Here is an 18,674-nt window from a genome sequence, read left to right on the forward strand (position 1 = left end):
GCATCGGGGCGAACAGGAGCAGCGAGAGACGCCCAAATAAGATGCAGAGCGGTGATTGGCTGGCTGCAAATGCAGGCGGACAATTTAGATGCAGAGCGGTGATTGGCTGGCTGCAAATGCAGGCGGACAACTAAGATGAAGAGCGATGATTGGCTGGCTGCAAATGCAGGCGGACAATTTACATGCAGAGCGGTGATTGGCTGGCTGCAAATGCAGGCGGACAACTAAGATGCAGAGCGGTGATTGGCTGGCTGCAAATGCAGGCGGCCAATTTAGATGCAGAGCGGTGATTGGCTGGCTGCAAATGCAGGAGGACAATTTAGATGGAGAGCGGTGATTGGCTGGCTGCAAATGCAGGCAGACAACTAAGATGCAGAGCGGTGATTGGCTGGCTGCAAATGCAGGCGGCCAATTTAGATGCAGAGCGGTGATTGGCTGGCTGCAGATGCAGGCGGACAACTAAGATGCAGAGCGGTGATTGGCTGGCTGCAAATGCAGGCGGCCAATTTAGATGCAGAGCGGTGATTGGCTGGCTGCAAATGCAGGCGGACAATTTAGATGCAGAGTGGTGATTGGCTGGCTGCAAATGCAGGCGGACAACTAAGATGCAGAGCGGTGATTGACTGGCTGCAAATGCAGGCGGCCAATTTAGATGCAGAGCGGTGATTGGCTGGCTGCAAATGCAGGCGGCCAATTTAGATGCAGAGCAGTGATTGGCTGGCTGCAAATGCAGGCAGACAACTAAGATGCAGAGCGGTGATTGGCTGGCTGCAAATGCAGGCGGCCAATTTAGATGCAGAGCGGTGATTGGCTGGCTGCAAATGCAGGCGGACAACTAAGATGCAGAGCGGTGATTGGCTGGCTGCAAATGCAGGCGGCCAATTTAGATGCAGAGCGGTGATTGCCTGGCTGCAAATGCAGGTGGACAATTTAGATGCAGAGCGGTGATTGGCTGGCTGCAAATGCAGGCGGACAACTAAGATGCAGAGCGGTGATTGGCTGGCTGCAAATGCAGGCGGCCAATTTAGATGCAGAGCGGTGATTGCCTGGCTGCAAATGCAGGCGGACAATTTAGATGCAGAGCGGTGATTGGCTGGCTGCAAATGCAGGCGGACAACTAAGATGCAGAGCGGTGATTGGCTGGCTGCAAATGCAGGCGGCCAATTTAGATGCAGAGCGGTGATTGCCTGGCTGCAAATGCAGGCGGCCAATTTAGATGCAGAGCGGTGATTGGCTGGCTGCAGATGCAGGCGGACAACTAAGATGCAGAGCGGTGATTGGCTGGCTGCAAATGCAGGCGGCCAATTTAGATGCAGAGCGGTGATTGGCTGGCTGCAAATGCAGGTGGACAACTTAGATGCAGAGTGGTGATTGGCTGGCTGCAAATGCAGGCGGACAACTAAGATGCAGAGCGGTGATTGACTGGCTGCAAATGCAGGCGGCCAATTTAGATGCAGAGCGGTGATTGGCTGGCTGCAAATGCAGGCGGCCAATTTAGATGCAGAGCAGTGATTGGCTGGCTGCAAATGCAGGCGGACAACTAAGATGCAGAGCGGTGATTGGCTGGCTGCAAATGCAGGCGGCCAATTTAGATGCAGAGCGGTGATTGGCTGGCTGCAAATGCAGGCGGACAACTAAGATGCAGAGCGGTGATTGGCTGGCTGCAAATGCAGGCGGACAATTTAGATGCAGAGCGGTGATTGGCTGGCTGCAAATGCAGGCGGACAATTTAGATGCAGAGCGGTGATTGGCTGGCTGCAAATGCAGGCGGACAACTAAGATGCAGAGCGGTGATTGGCTGGCTGCAAATGCAGGCGGACAATTTAGATGCAGAGCGGTGATTGCCTGGCTGCAAATGCAGGCGGACAATTTAGATGCAGAGTGGTGATTGGCTGGCTGCAAATGCAGACGGACAACTAAGATGCAGAGCGGTGATTGGCTGGCTGCAAATGCAGGCGGCCAATTTAGATGCAGAGCCGTGATTGGCTGGCTGCAAATGCAGGCAGACAACTAAGATGCAGAACGGTGATTGGCTGGCTGCAAATGCAGGCGGCCAATTTAGATGCAGAGCGGTGATTGGCTGGCTGCAAATGCAGGCGGACAATTTAGATGCAGAGTGGTGATTGGCTGGCTGCAAATGCAGGCGGACAACTAAGATGCAGAGCGGTGATTGGCTGGCTGCAAATGCAGGCGGCCAATTTAGATGCAGAGCGGTGATTGGCTGGCTGCAAATGCAGGCGGCCAATTTAGATGCAGAGCGGTGATTGGCTGGCTGCAAATGCAGGCGGACAACTAAGATGCAGAGCGGTGATTGGCTGGCTGCAAATGCAGGCGGCCAATTTAGATGCAGAGCGTTGATTGGCTGGCTGCAAATGCAGGCAGACAATTTAGATGCAGAGCAGTGATTGGCTGGCTGCAAATGCAGGCAGATAACTAAGATGCAGAGCAGTGATTGGCTGGCTGCAAATGCAGGCGGCCAATTTAGATGCAGAGCGGTGATTGGCTGGCTGCAAATGCAGGCGGACAATTTAGATGCAGAGCGGTGATTGGCTGGCTGCAAATGCAGGCGGACAACTAAGATGCAGAGCGGTGATTGGCTGGCTGCCAATGCAGGCGGCCAATTTAGATGCAGAGCGGTGATTGGCTGGCTGCAAATGCAGGCGGACAATTTAGATGCAGAGTGGTGATTGGCTGGCTGCAAATGCAGGCGGACAACTAAGATGCAGAGCGGTGATTGGCTGGCTGCAAATGCAGGCGGCCAATTTAGATGCAGAGCGGTGATTGGCTGGCTGCAAATGCAGGCGGCCAATTTAGATGCAGAGCGGTGATTGGCTGGCTGCAAATGCAGGCGGACAATTTAGATGCAGAGTGGTGATTGGCTGGCTGCAAATGCAGGCGGCCAATTTAGATGCAGAGCGGTGATTGCCTGGCTGCAAATGCAGGCGGACAATTTAGATGCAGAGTGGTGATTGGCTGGCTGCAAATGCAGACGGACAACTAAGATGCAGAGCGGTGATTGGCTGGCTGCAAATGCAGGCGGCCAATTTAGATGCAGAGCGGTGATTGGCTGGCTGCAAATGCAGGCGGACAATTTAGATGCAGAGTGGTGATTGGCTGGCTGCAAATGCAGGCGGACAACTAAGATGCAGAGCGGTGATTGGCTGGCTGCAAATGCAGGCGGCCAATTTAGATGCAGAGCGGTGATTGGCTGGCTGCAAATGCAGGCGGCCAATTTAGATGCAGAGCGGTGATTGGCTGGCTGCAAATGCAGGCGGACAATTTAGATGCAGAATGGTGATTGGCTGGCTGCAAATGCAGGCGGACAACTAAGATGCAGAGCGGTGATTGGCTGGCTGCAAATGCAGGCGGCCAATTTAGATGCAGAGCGTTGATTGGCTGGCTGCAAATGCAGGCAGACAATTTAGATGCAGAGCAGTGATTGGCTGGCTGCAAATGCAGGCAGATAACTAAGATGCAGAGCGGTGATTGGCTGGCTGCAAATGCAGGCGGCCAATTTAGATGCAGAGCGGTGATTGGCTGGCTGCAAATGCAGGCGGACAATTTAGATGCAGAGCGGTGATTGGCTGGCTGCAAATGCAGGCGGACAACTAAGATGCAGAGCGGTGATTGGCTGGCTGCCAATGCAGGCGGCCAATTTAGATGCAGAGCGGTGATTGGCTGGCTGCAAATGCAGGCGGACAATTTAGATGCAGAGTGGTGATTGGCTGGCTGCAAATGCAGGCGGACAACTAAGATGCAGAGCGGTGATTGGCTGGCTGCAAATGCAGGCGGCCAATTTAGATGCAGAGCGGTGATTGGCTGGCTGCAAATGCAGGCGGCCAATTTAGATGCAGAGCGGTGATTGGCTGGCTGCAAATGCAGGCGGACAATTTAGATGCAGAGTGGTGATTGGCTGGCTGCAAATGCAGGCGGACAACTAAGATGCAGAGCGGTGATTGGCTGGCTGCAAATGCAGGCGGCCAATTTAGATGCAGAGCGTTGATTGGCTGGCTGCAAATGCAGGCAGACAATTTAGATGCAGAGCAGTGATTGGCTGGCTGCAAATGCAGGCAGATAACTAAGATGCAGAGCGGTGATTGGCTGGCTGCAAATGCAGGCGGCCAATTTAGATGCAGAGCGGTGATTGGCTGGCTGCAAATGCAGGCGGACAATTTAGATGCAGAGCGGTGATTGGCTGGCTGCAAATGCAGGCGGACAACTAAGATGCAGAGCGGTGATTGGCTGGCTGCCAATGCAGGCGGCCAACTAAGATGCAGAGCGGTGATTGGCTGGCTGCAAATGCAGGCGGACAACTAAGATGCAGAGCGGTGATTGGCTGGCTGCAAAGGCAGGCGGATAATTAAGATGCAGAGCTGGCTGCAAATGCAGACGGCCAACTAAGATGCAGAGTGGTGATTGGCTGGCTGCAAATGCAGGCGGCATTGTCTTTAATCATAATATAATTATCATGTTTTTGCATAGCATTTAAGAATAATATTATTATAATGTTATGTGCATGTTATAGCTTTTAAAAAAGGAGAATGTATTTTTTAAAAAATATTTTAAAAAACCATTTAAAAAAAGATAGAAAAAAAATATTTGACAAAAGCAACTAAATATCTAAAGATGAAAAAGAGATTTCAAAAAAAGAAAGACGATGGCCGTGAGCGAGAGGAGGGGGGGGGGACGACGACTCACGATCCCGTGACGTGGCGACGTGGACGGCCGCGAACGCCGAGGGGACGCCACTCAGGCGGGAGACGCCGTTGGTGGCGTGCACCTCCAGGGTGTAGGCGGCGTTCTCACGCAGGCCGCTCACCTCCACCGAGGCGTTCGTCAGCGGGAGCGGAGGCCGGAACCTCACGGCCGGGCCGCACAGCGGCGCCGGCTCCTGGCCCCTCTCCCCACCCCCCCCCCACCGGGGGGGCGGGTGGAGCCGGCACACGACGGAGTAGGCGAGGTCGGAGCGCCCGCCGGGATTCGCCGGCGGGCTCCACCGGAGCGTCACCGAGGCGGCGGCGGAGAGCGGCGAGGTGACGACGTCCCTGGGGGCCGACGGTGGCTCTGGCCGGGGGGGGGGCGGAACGGAGTTTATAGAGTAGTGTAGTAGGTAGTGTATAGTGTAGTGTATAGTGTAGTGTATAGCGTAGTAGTGTATAGTGTAGTGTAGTACTGTATAGTAGTAGTGTATAGTGTAGTGTATAGTGTAGTGTATAGTGTAGTGTAGTAGGTAGTGTATAGTGTAGTGTATAGTAGTGTAGAGTGTAGTGTATAGTGTAGGGTAGTAGTTTATAGTGTAGTGTATAGTGTAGTGTAGTAGGTAGTGTATAGTGTAGTGTATAGTGTAGTAGTGTATAGTGCATAGTAGTGTATAGTGTAGTGTATAGTATAGTGTATAGTGTAGTAGTGTATAGTGTAGTGTATAGTGTAGTAGTGTATAGTGTAGTGTATAGTGTAGTGTATAGTGTAGTGTAGTAGGTAGTGTATAGTGTAGTGTAGTAGTGTATAGTGTAGTAGTGTATAGTGTAGTGTAGTAGTGTAGAGTGTAGTGTAGTAGTGTATAGTGTAGTGTAGTAGTGTATAGTATAGTGTAGTAGTGTATAGTGCAGTGTAGTAGTGTATAGTGTAGTGTATAGTGTAGTGTAGTAGTGTAGTGTATAGTGTAGTGTAGTAGTGTATAGTGTAGTGTATAGTGTAGTGTATAGTGTAGTGTGTAGTGTAGTGTAGTAGATAGTGTATAGTGTAGTGTATAGTGTAGTGTAGTAGTGTATAGTGTAGTGTAGTAGTGTAGTGTATAGTGTAGTGTAGTACTGTATAGTGTAGTGTAGTAGTGTATAGTGTAGTAGTGTATAGTGTAGTGTATGGCGCATAGTGAACGAACTTGCACAGGCCACAGACTGGGGCTCGCCGCTGGGCCGGAAGTATCCATCGTGGCAGGTGCAGGACGTCGCTCCGATGACGCTGCCCGTGCTGTGTGGCGGACACCGGGAGCAGGAGCTGTCTTGGGCCGTCTCCTTATAAGAGCCCTGCTCACACACTGCACGCACAAAGGTCCCGCCCCCCGACCTGTAGCCTTTACAGACTCAGTTTAACACCTTTATTATGAACCTTTACAGACTGTTGGTGCTGTCACTAGCGAGAGATGGGGAGAGAGATGAGCAGATGGGGAGAGAGATGAGCAGATGGGGAGAGAGATGAGATGGGGTGGGTGAGAGAGTGCATGGGTGGGTAAGTGGTTGGGTGAGTGAGAAAGTGGGTGAGTGAGTGGATGAGTAGGTATGTGGGTGGGTGAGTGGGTGGGTGAGTGGGTGAGTGGGTGAGTGAGTGGGTGAGTGAGTGGTTGGGTGAATGGGTGAGTGAGTGAGTGGGTGGGTGGGTGAGTGAGTGAGTGGGTGGGCGAGTGAGTGAGTGGGTGGGTGAGTGGTTGAGTGAGTGAGTGGGTGAGTCAGTGGGTGAGTGAGTGAGTGGGTGGGAGGATAAGTGGTTGGGTGGGTGGGTGGGTGAGTGAGTGAGTAGGTGGGTGGGTGGGTGAGTGAGTGGGTGAGTGAGTGGGTGAGTGGGCGAGTGAGTGTGTGGGAGGTCCGCTGGGTCTTTCCACATCTCTCTCGAGGGTAAGCGATGATGAATCTACTAAAACAAATCCCAACGCGTCACCTTGGCAGGCGTTCCTCGCCTGCTGGTACCCGGCACGGCAGACGCAGCTCCCGGGGTGGCCCTCCCACTCGCCGTCGGCGTTGCAGAACATCGCCGGCTCCGGCTCCCCCTCGGGCCGGAGCGCGTGGCCCACGCACGCCCCCGTCACCTCCGACAGCGCCCACGGCCCGTCGCCGGCGGCCGGAGCATCGGGGAACTCGGCGAGGCGGGCAGCGCCTGCGGTAGATGCGCACGGACGCCAGCCACGCGCAGGCCCCCGTGTCGCGGAACGCCAGACGGAGGCCGCCCCGGGAGAGGGGCCCCACGTCGCCCGCCGCCTCGACCTCCGACCCGCCCGAGCCGACGACGTCGACCTTGGAGAAGAGCCGCCGCTCGTCGTCGGCGAAGACCCCGGCGGCGACGTCGCCGGGGTCGTCCGACTCCCGGTAGTAAACGTCCAACGTGTCGTCGTCGCAGACGGCGGCGGAGGCGGCGGCGGCCGGGAGGCGACGGGGGCACCGGCGCCGTAAGCTGAAGCGGAACTCGAGAAAGATGCGGCGAGCGTCGCCGCGCGGGATCCAGGCGGTGCGCAGGCACTTGTCCTGCCTGGGCACGGCGGGGCGGCACTGCGCCTGGTACAGCCTGGGCCTTGAGCGTTGGCCACTCGTAGGCTGCTGCCACTGCGGTCGTGGTGAGGGGAGAGGGAGTGGAGTGTGGGAGGGAGTGTGGGGGGGAGTGTAGATGTCACAGTGATTCTGTCGCTCATTTTGGTCGGAGTTTATTTGCCGCCGTGTCCTCAGGTTAAAGAGGCCCAACGCATGCTCGCCGATCAGATTCTGAGTGTGGAGCGAGCAAATCCAGATTCGTTGGTTATCGTACTTGGCGACTTTAACAAAGGTAATCTCAGCCACGAACTCCCCAAATACATACAATTCATTAAATGCCCAACCAGAGAAGGGAACACTCTGGATCACTGCTACACTACAGTCAGTAAAGCCTACCACGCCGTCCCCCGAGCAGCACTAGGACACTCTGACCATGCCATGGTCCACCTGATTCCTGCATACAGGCAGAAACTAAAACTCTGTAAACCTGCTGTGAGGACATCTAAACAGTGGACCAGTGAGGCTGTGGAAGATTTGCGGGCGTGCTTAGACTGTACTGACTGGGATATGTTCACGACTGCTACCAATAGTCTGGATGAACTCACAGAGGCTGTGACGTCCTACATCAGCTTCTGTGAGGACTGCTGTATCCCAACAAGTAACAGGGTGAACTTTAACAACAACAAGCCCTGGTTCTCAGCAAAGCTCAGAAGGTTGAGGTTGGAGAAGGAGGAAGCGTTTAGGAGTGGAGATAGAGACAGATTCAAGGAGTCGAAGAACAGGTTTAGCAAAGCGGTGAGAGAGGCTAAACGACTGTACTCAGAGAGACTAAAACACCAGTTCTCTACTAACGACTCTGCTTCTGTCTGGAGAGGGCTCAGGCAGATCACCAACTACAAGCCCAGAGCTCCCCACACCACTAACGACTCCCGCCTGGCCAACGACCTGAACGAGTTCTACTGCAGATTTGAAAGACAATTGGACTGTCCTGAACTACCCCTTCCAACTCAAGAGGCCCCATCCCCCACCCATACTACAGAGACGACTCTCTCCTTTCAGGAGGGAGACGTTAATAGACTTTTCAAGAGGCAGAATCCACGCAAAGCAGCCGGGCCGGACTCTGTCTCTCCAGCCACCCTCAGGCACTGCGCTGACCAGCTGTCTCCGGTGTTCACCTACCTCTTTAACACCTCCCTGGAGACATGCCATGTACCAGCCTGTCTCAAGTCCTCCACCATCATCCCTGTGCCCAAAAAGCTAAGGCCAACAGGACTAAATGATTACAGACCGGTCGCCCTTACATCTGTGGTAATGAAGTCTTTTGAGCGCCTGGTCCTGGCACACCTCAAAGCCATCACAGACCCTCTCCTGGACCCCCTTCAGTTTGCCTACAGAGCCAACAGGTCTGTGGACGACGCAGTTAACATGGCCCTCCACTTCATCCTACAGCATCTGGACGCCCCAGCATCCTACGCTAGGATCCTGTTTGTGGACTTCAGCTCTGCCTTCAACACCATCATCCCTGCCCTGCTTCAGGACAAGCTCTTCCAGCTGAACGTGCCCTACTGGATCACAGACTTCCTGTCTGACAGGAAGCAGTGCGTTAAGCTGGGAACACAAGTCTCTGACTCCAGCTCCATCAGCACCAGAACTCCTCAGGGCTGCGTCCTTTCCCCACTGCTCTTCTCTCTGTATACCAACAGCTGCACCTCCAATCATCTGTCCGTCAAACTCTTGAAGTTTGCGGACGACACCACCCTCATTGGGCTGATCTCTGGTGGGGATGAGTCTGACTATAGGTGGGAAGCTGACAACCTTGTGACCTGGTGTAGCCAGAACAACTTAGAGCTAAATGCTCTAAAGACAGTTGAGATGGTTGTGGACTTCAGGAAGAATACAGCCCCACTCACCCCCATCACCCTGTTAGACTCCCCAGTCAAAATTGTAGAGTCCTTCCGCTTCCTGGGCACTATTCTCTCCCGGGACCTCAAGTGGGAACTGAACATCAGCTCCCTCACCAAGAGAGCTCAACAGAGGATGTACTTTCTACGGCAGCTGAAGAAATTCAACCTGCCAAAGACAATGATGGTGCAATTCTATACAGCAATCATTGAATCCATCCTCACCTCCTCCATAACCGTCTGGTACGCTGCTGCCACTGCCAAGGACAAGAGCAGACTGCAGCGTATCATCCACACTGCTGAGAAGGTAATTGCCTGCAATCTACCAACCCTCGAGGACCTGCACACGACAAGGACCATGAGGCGAGCGAGGAAGATTGGGTTTCCTGCCGGTAAGGCATCACTCTCGACAGCCCAGGGGGGGAACAGGAGCGCGGCGGCCCTTCCCTGCCCGGTGAGGAGTGCAGCGGCGGCAGCTCCCACACTAGTGGAGAGTCTGGGGGCGTCGGTACTTCGCGGGCAGGGTCGCAGGCAGGAGAGATCCCGGGGGCCGACGACCCTAACATAATCATCATCAGGTGTGAAAACCACAGCAAGAAATTTTGAAAAAAGTGGCGTTTTTTTAACGATAGCACCACGGAGAGCGATTTGGCAGTTCAGAAGGACGAGTCCATCTATGTTCGGAAAAGAGGAGGGGGGGGACGAAAAATAATGGATGAGGTCTGAAGGCCACCGTAAGCGTGAACAATCAATTAAGACCCGAAATGGTTTATCAAATCCTTCCAATGATTGCTAAGCCAGAATCCATCTTCTCGGTTGAAATTGTCTCTGTGTTTGTATATGTGAATAGACTCATGAACGAATCTCTCATGGTAGCCAGATGGCTTGCAAAGAACCTCTGTCTTGGAGAAGTCAATGTCATGTGAGCCTACTGAATTATAACAGTGATCTGCCACGGCCGAGGTGTTGGTCCTACCGTGTTTCAGGTCTGCTTTGTGTTCACGAATGCGGTCCGAGACATGTCATTTGGTTTCTCCAATGTAACTACTCCCACCGAGGCAACTTAGCGTTGTCTGTATTTATTTAAAGTTGCGCATTTTGATGATGTGACGTCACATTTCTCAAACCTCCCTCTCTCGTCACGCATCGTCACAAATGTCTGACCCCGCCCCCTAAGTGCGTGACGTCATCTATGGACGCCCCTCCCCCCCCGAACATCCACGGAGGTCTCGTGGCCTCCACGCTCGACTCACCCCGTCGGGCGGGGAGGCGACCCAGCCGAGGTCGCCCTGCGCGGTCTCCGTGTCGAGCAGGTCCACTGCGGCGGGGTGGGTGGGTGGGGGGAGAGACACGCGCACGCGTGCACACAGAGAGAGACGAAGTTTCAAGTTTGTTAGGTACGAGCTGTACTACCCGGCTACGCCCGGGACGAGGATTCACCACGTCCCCCCAGTGGCGATGTTCACACAGCAGAGCAGGTACTCGTTTGATGCCGAGTCGACCTAGGGAAGGCCCAGGACTGGTAAAAAAATAATCGTCACCGGCGGTGGCCGTGAGCGGGAATCGAACTCGGGTCACTACACTACAACGCGTTACGCTTCCACGTGCGCGGGTCACGTGACAGATTTGACGTCACAGCTCACTTGACGTGCAAAAAAAATAGATGCATTATTGAGCTACCCCCCTAAAGAAAAAGCAAAAGTGTATTTTTATAATTTTAGGATGGTGTACAGTCTGGAAAGCACCCACGTGGCAAATTTCCAGTTTGTTGCATGTCGGGAAGTACGCTAAACATTTTGAACAGACACGCACAATCACAACTTTGCCTTTTATATCTATGGAGATAGCGTTGTGAGCCATGCGGCTCTCAAGTCGGGTGCAGCCGCAACAAACAAAATATGAACACAGAACATCTTAAAGCGACAACGCGTAACAGAAACATCCTGGAAAAAAAACAGCAAATATTTAATATAAAACGCCGCGTGCAAAAAATCCCCACCACCGTGTACACGACGGCTGTCACGGACTGCCGGGGCAAGTGCTGCTGCTGCTGCTCGCGAGTAGCAGCACCTACCAAGGCTACCGGCACTGTGGCACACGAGGACGTGGGTGGCCAGCACCACGCCCGGCCGCCTTTGTCTCCCCAGTGGCGATGTTTACTACACACCGCACCAGGTTACTCATTTGAGCTTGAGTCGACCTAGGGGAGGCCCAGGACCGGTTCAGAGAATCGTCACTGACGGTGTTGGCCGTGAGAGGGAATCGAACTTGGGTCGCCGGGTTCGTAGCGCAGCGCGCTAACAACAACAACAACCGCCATTCGCCACTAAGTGGCGGTGACGTCACCACGACGCTTGTGCCAGGCTATGTGCACCCTGAGGCCACGTGAAGTGTCGAACGCCCGCCGGCAGGAGGTCACGGGGCAGACCCAGGTGCCACGGGTCGACTGACTGAGATGACTGGCTGATGCACCACCTGTGCCCCCTACTGTGCCAACCTGCTGTGCTTTAGCCACCCGGCGCTCCGCTCGCTGTTGTGAGCGTCGCTCCTCCGCCCTCCGTTGTTGTTGGAGGGCGACTGCCTCCAACTGCCCAGTAGCATCCTTCACGAGCCTCCTCCACAGAGGCCGATCTTGACACCGCTGGTACTAGTCATCGGCAAGTCCACTCAGCTCCACGTCCTCCTGTACCACATCACTCCATCTCTTCTCTAGCCCGTGCCGCGCCTGCTTAGCCCCCTCAATCCGGCCAAACAAAAGCTGTTTCGGCATGCGGTGGCTGGGCATGCGGGCTACATGACCCAGCCATCGCAGCCTTGCCTGCCGGAGGAGCTCACCGATGGGACCCTGCCCAGATCTTTCAAGGATTTGTGAGCTCCTCACACAATCCAGTCTGGTTAAACCCAGGATGGATCGTAGGCAGGCCAGCCTAAATGTTTCTAACCGGCGAAGATGTTCCATTAGGGGGGTCCACGTTTCGCAATCGTAGAGAAGGGAGGGAATGACCGTGGCCGAGAAGACCTGAAGCTTAGTGCGGAGCGACAGACCAGGTAGCTTCCACACAGCGTTACGCAACCGATGAAAAGATATTGCCGCTCGACTGATTCGGAGTGAGACCTCTGCTGTTAAACTGGAGCCAGTCATAAGCACACTGCCCAGGTATGGGAAACTCTCCACTCTCTCCACAACTGCCCCATCACCGATTGGGAGTTGTGGGGGTGGAGTGTCCGATGGTACAAAATATCCAGGCAGGTGCTTAGTTTTAGTGTGGCTGAAGGTAAGGCCCCCATCTCTTAGTGGCACGCTCCAGTCTCAGCAGCAGCGTCTCCAACTCCTCCTCTGAATGAGCAGCTATTACCAAATCAGCATACATAACGTGGTTGAGCAATAGGGAGCCATCCCTTGACCGCACCCGGGCATCGATCAGCCTCCCATTATAGCTGTACCAAATGGAGATTCCCCCGGTACAGACACACACACTCACACACGTACACAGACACACACTCACACGTACTCAGACACACACTCACACGTACACAGACACACACTCACACGTACATACATGTACATACACTCACAGACACACACTCACACACGTACACAGACACACACTCACACGTACACTCACACGTACACAGACACACTCACGTACAAGACAAGACAAAGATCCCCATATAGCCTTAACAGACTGTAGGGGCAAGTGCTGTTAGCGAGCACCTATGAAGGCCGAAACGGTACACGAGGGGGTGGGTGGCCAGCACCACGCCCAACCGCCTTTGTCTCCCTAGTGGCAATGTACTCATTTGAGGCTGAGTCGACCTAAGGGAGGCCCGGGACCGGTTCGAATAATCGTCACTGGTGTTGGCCGTGAGCGGGAATCGAACCCGGGTTGCCAGGTTCATAGCGCAGCGCGCTAACCGCTACACCAGGGGTCGGGAACCTTTTTGACTAAGAGAGCCATGAAAGCAAAAAATTTGGAAATTTATTTCAGTGAGAGCCATATAATATATTTTAAAAGTGAATTCAACTAAATGTCAGTATAATAAGCCTCTGAATTTATTCTTTTAAATAATGTTGTTATAACACTCACCATTAATGCGACTTCTGGTGCTGCATGGATTTGCTGATGTCTTTGTAGTCGGGTTGGTACTTGGTGAGGTTAAGCTTCATGCAAGCGTTGAGGCTTTCATCCGTTAAACGTGATCGTAGGTTGGACTTGTTGTTTTTAAGATGTGAGAATGACTGCTCACATGCATACGTAGATCCAAACATGGTCAATACAGCAATACTCACACGCTGCAGTGTGTGGTATGTGACAGGAAGCGCGTTCCAAGTTTTGAGAATCAGCTGGTCTTCGGGTTGGAGTTTTTTCATTTCTGTCCACATGTGCTTGCTCGCCAACTCCGCTTTCTGTCGTGTGATTCTTTCCAAATCTTCATTCAGTGACTTGAACTTATTCACCCACATGTCTGAGGCCTTCAGGTCAGCCACTTCTGCTTCAAAATCTCTGACGGAGACACCAGGGATGTAATTCAGGTCGGCTGTGTTCAGTGAACACTCGTTTGGATGGGTGATGAACTTAAAAAGACGAGTGTGCTCACGAAATTCTCCAAAGCGTGCTTTGAAGGACTGTAGGAGACTGGATGTGCAGCCAGCTAGCTGGTGGAGATCAAGGTTTTGAATGGGCTCACTTGCTGTGCATGCATCTTTAAATTGGCTCAGTTTTTCAAAATGTAGTAAACGACCTGTTTCAAGATCCGTGATGAAAAGCTCCAGCTTGTTTTCAAAAGCAAATACAGCTTGTTGAAGGGATAACACTGTATTTCCAATGCCTTGCATTTTCACGTTGAGCTGGTTCAGATGTTCAGTCAGATCTACGAGATAGTAAAACTTGAGGAGCCACTCGGTGTCGGCTAGCTCAGGATGCCCGACGCCTTTCATTTCAAGGAAAGTCCGGATTTCGTTCAGGCAAGCCGCAAAACGGCTAAGCACCTTCCCTCTTGACAACCAACGCACATTGCTGTGCAAAAGCAGACCAGGATAGTTATTTACAACTTCATCCAGCAGTGTTTTAAACAGGCGATCATTTAAGGCTCGGGCAACAATAAAGTTGATCACACGAATGACCAGCGACATCACTTCGCCAAACTGCCTGTCACACATCTGAGCACAAAGTGCCTCCTGGTGTATAATGCAATGGAAACTTAGGATGGGTCTATTTTCATGTTCACGGAGAAGCGCCACAAATCCTTTGTTTTCCCCACCATACACGGAGCACCATCAGTACACACTGAGAGAAGTTTATCCATAGGTAGACTTTTTTCTTGAGCAAACTCCATGAAAGACTTGAATAAATCCTCACCTCTTGTGGACCCTTTTAATGGCAGAACAGCAAGACTTTCTTCGCGCAGTGTGTCACCAACAGCATATCTTGCAATCACGCTGAACTGCGACAAATGGCTCACGTCTGTTGACTCATCCAAAGCCAGAGAAAAGAACGGCGCTGCATTTATGTCCTTCACTTGCGTTTCCTCCACTTTGTTTGCCATCACGATGGTACGATCATGAACAGTTCTTGCCGACAGAGGCATGTCTTGTATCCGTTTGATTATCTTGTCTTTGTTCGGAAGATCATCAAAAAGTTCATTGGCTACATCCAGCATGAACGTTTTAGCATACTCGCCATCTGTGAATGGTTTTCCGTTCCTCACTATTGCTAAAGAACCAGCAAAGCTAGCTGAATTATAGTCACCTTGCCGGGTCCATACGCGGAGTTGCTGCTGGCTAGCTTGCACCCTGCTCAGAAGCTCTTGGCACGCTTTCTTTCTGCTGTCTCCCGCAGGGTATTTTGATGCAAAGGTAGCGTGGCGCGTGTCGAAGTGCCGCTTTACATTCGACCGTTTCAACGATGTAATTTTGTCATTGCAAATTAGACACACCGCAGAACCCGCTCTCTCCACAAAGGCGAATTCTTCGGTCCATTCGTCCTGAAATGTACGATACTCGTCGTCTTTTTTTCTTTTCGCCATCTTCTTCGTCGAAGGGTTAGCTTTGAGCTAATGACCGAGCAGACGCAGTCTCAGACTGATTCAAAAGGGGGCGTTTACCTGTTTTACCCAGCAACGGCAAACGTAGGCCAGTATCATCCAATTAAAATAATGGACAATTGCTCCTGCAGCCCTGAACAGGACATGCGCAGTGAAAAATCGATGGATGGATTAAAACAAGTGAGAATATTTTGTTTTATCTGCGAGCCATATGCAATCATCAAAAGAGCCACATCTGGCTCGCAAGCCATAGGTTCCCGACCCCTGCGCTACACTATCGCACATACATACACACGTACATACACGTACACACACTCACACAAACACACACACTCACACGTACACAGACACACACTCACACGTACACAGACACACTCACGTACACACACATACGTACACACACGTACACAAACACACACGTACACACACGTACACACTCTCTCTTCATGTGGTCGCGTGGATTTTTCCCTCCGTGTCCTCCGCTTCCCCCACCACCCCCACCCCCACATCAAGAATGGACGTGGCCGCCACGCGGGGCATCATCATCAGTTTGTGGTCACCGCTCGCTGTGCATCATCTCAGCACGCGGTCAGACGCTTCGAGCGGCGTCGGCGTCGTCTAAACAAGCGAGCAGCCTCGCCTGCTAGCGTCAAAGGCTCCGTCGGAGCGCTCCATCTCGGCGAACGAGTTGACTCCGCGGGGAACGAGAGAGACGCGGAGAGAGACGTGGAGCTTTCAAAGAGCCATCGTTGTGCGGAGCCACGAGCCGCTTTGTGTTTTTGTCACCTTCAGTTTATCAGATGTTTTTTTTCTACAGTTTCAGTTTATTTTGGTTATAGCCCCTGTGAGCCGTTCGGCTCTTGAATCGGGTCCAACCGCAACAAACACAAAAACACGAACGAGAAAACAGAGTGACTATGTGGTGACTGCGTAAACAGAAAATCCGTGAAAAAAACGCATGCAAAAATATTCCTGAAAAAAGCACCGTACACCACCAACGCTGTGTGTGTACCACCAACACTGTGTGTACACCACCAACACTGTGTGTACACCACCAACACTGTGTGTGTACCACCAACACTGTGTGTACACCACCAACACTGTGTGTACACCACCAACGCTGTGTGTACACCACCAACACTGTGTGTACACCACCAACGCTGCGTGTGCACCACCAACGCTGTGTACACCACCAATCCCTGGTGCACCACCAACGCTGTGTGTACACCACCAACACTGTGTGTACACCACCAACGCTGTGTGTACACCACCAACGCTGTGTGTACACCACCAACACTGTGTGTACACCACGAACGCTGTGTGTGTACCACCAACCCCTGGTGCACCACCAACGCTGCGCCCACCTTCGTAAGCAGCGGCCACCGCCAAGACGGCGACGATGCCAACGGCGACAGGAGATGGAGCCAGACTCCTGCAGCTGCGGAGGGGCGCGGAGACGGAGCCTGGGGACATTTCTGCTGGTGCTGGTGGTGCTGTTGGTGGTGGTGGTAGTGCTGGTGGTGGTGGTGCTGGTGGTGGTGGTGCTGCTACTGGTGGTGGTGCTGCTGCTGGTGGTGCTGCTGCTGGTGGTGGTGGTGCTGGTGGTGGTGGTGCTGGTGGTGGTGGTGCTGCTACTGGTGGTGGTGATGCATGGATCGGCTCGGTTCACCAACCCTCCTCTTTTCCTCCTGCGAGGGAGACGAGCAGGCGAGAGGATTTAAAATAATGGAATGAGTCAGAGTGAGTGGGGTGTGTACGATTAATGATTGACCCAGCTGGAGAAGACACCAATGAATTATTAACCCTGGCAGAAGTGAAGGTTTGTTGAGGCTTTCGGCTCCCCTCCCACCTCCCTCCATCCAAAACCACTCCACACATCTCTCTCCTTGTGTGTACGTGTGAGTGTGTGTACGTGTGAGTGTGTGTACGTGTGAGTGTGTGCACGTGTGAGTGTGTGTACGTGAGTGTGTGTACGTGTGTACGTGTGAGTGTGTACGTGTGTGTACGTGTGAGTGTGTGTACGTGTGAGTGTGTGTACGTGTGTACGTGTGAGTGTGTGTACGTGTGAGTGTGTACGTGTGTGCACGTGTGAGTGTGTGTACGTGTGAGTGTGTGTACGTGTGAGTGTGTGTACGTGTGTGCACGTGTGAGTGTGTGTACGTGTGAGTGTGTGTACGTGTGAGTGTGTGTACGTGTGAGTGTGTACGTGTGAGTGTGTGTTCGTGTGAGTGTGTGTACGTGTGAGTGTGTACGTGTGAGTGTGTGTACGTGTGAGTGTGTGTACGTGTGAGTGTGTGTACGTGTGTGCACGTGTGAGTGTGTGTACGTGTGAGTGTGTGTACGTGTGAGTGTGTGTACGTGTGAGTGTGTACGTGTGAGTGTGTGTTCGTGTGAGTGTGTGTACGTGTGAGTGTGTACGTGTGAGTGTGTGTACGTGTGAGTGTGTGTACGTGTGAGTGTGTGTACGTGTGTGCACGTGTGAGTGTGTGTACGTGTGAGTGTGTGTACGTGTGAGTGTGTGTACGTGTGAGTGTGTATGTGTGAGTGTGTGTACGTGTGAGTGTGTGTACGTGTGAGAGATACACGGGGAGAGATACACGGGGAGAAATACAGGGGGAGAGATACAGGGGGAGAGATACACGGGAGAGATACACGGGGGAGAGATACAGGGGGAGAGATACAGGGGGAGAGATACACGGGGAGAGATACACGGGGGAGAGATACAGGGGGAGAGATACACGGGGAGAGATACACGGGGAGAGATACAGGGGGAGAGATACAGGGGTAGAGATACACGGGGAGAGATACAAGGGGAGAGATACACGGGGAGAGATACACGGGGAGAGATACAGGGGGAGAGTTACACGGGGGAGAGATACACGGGGGAGAGATACACGAGGAGAGATACACGGGGGAGAGATACACGGGGAGAGATACACGGGGGAGAGATACACGGGGAGAAATACACGGGGAGAGATACACGGGGAGAGATACACAAGGAGAGATACACGGGGAGAGATACAGGGGGAGAGATACACGGGGAGAGATACAGGGGGAGAGATACACGGGGAGAGATACACGGGGGAGAGATACAGTGAGGGAAAAAAGTATTTGATCCCCTGTTGATTTTGTACGTTTGCCCACTGACAAAGAAATTATCAGTCTATAATTTTAATGGTAGGTTTATTTGAACAGTGAGAGACAGAATAACAACAACAAAAATCCAGAAAAACGCATGTCAAGAATGTTACACAGGGAGAGATAATGCAATCAATTTATAACATTCTTGACATGCGTTTTTCTGGATTTTTTGTTGTTGTTATTCTGTCTCTCACTGTTCAAATAAACCTACCATTAAAATTATAGACTGATCATTTCTTTGTCAGTGGGCAAACGTACAAAATCAACAGGGGATCAAATACTTTTTTCCCTCACTGTATAAAGCGCCTGCATGTTTGTTCGGGTGTGGTCTCAGGTCGAGTTGGGACTT

General features: G+C 52.5%; 1 pseudogene; it reads right to left on the reverse strand.

The window, feature by feature from the left end:
- LOC116937720 (ephrin type-A receptor 5-like) overlaps positions 1-17,849 on the reverse strand; it is a 42,752-nt pseudogene extending 24,903 nt beyond the window's left edge.
- Positions 17,850-18,674: the final 825 nt, after the last annotated feature.

This window comes from Petromyzon marinus, unplaced genomic scaffold (genome assembly GCF_048934315.1).
Source record: "Petromyzon marinus isolate PM22_M1 ecotype Great Lakes invasive population unplaced genomic scaffold, UKy_Petmar_22M1.pri1.0 PM_G_Scaffold_32, whole genome shotgun sequence".
Taxonomy (NCBI): Eukaryota; Metazoa; Chordata; class Hyperoartia; order Petromyzontiformes; family Petromyzontidae; genus Petromyzon; species Petromyzon marinus.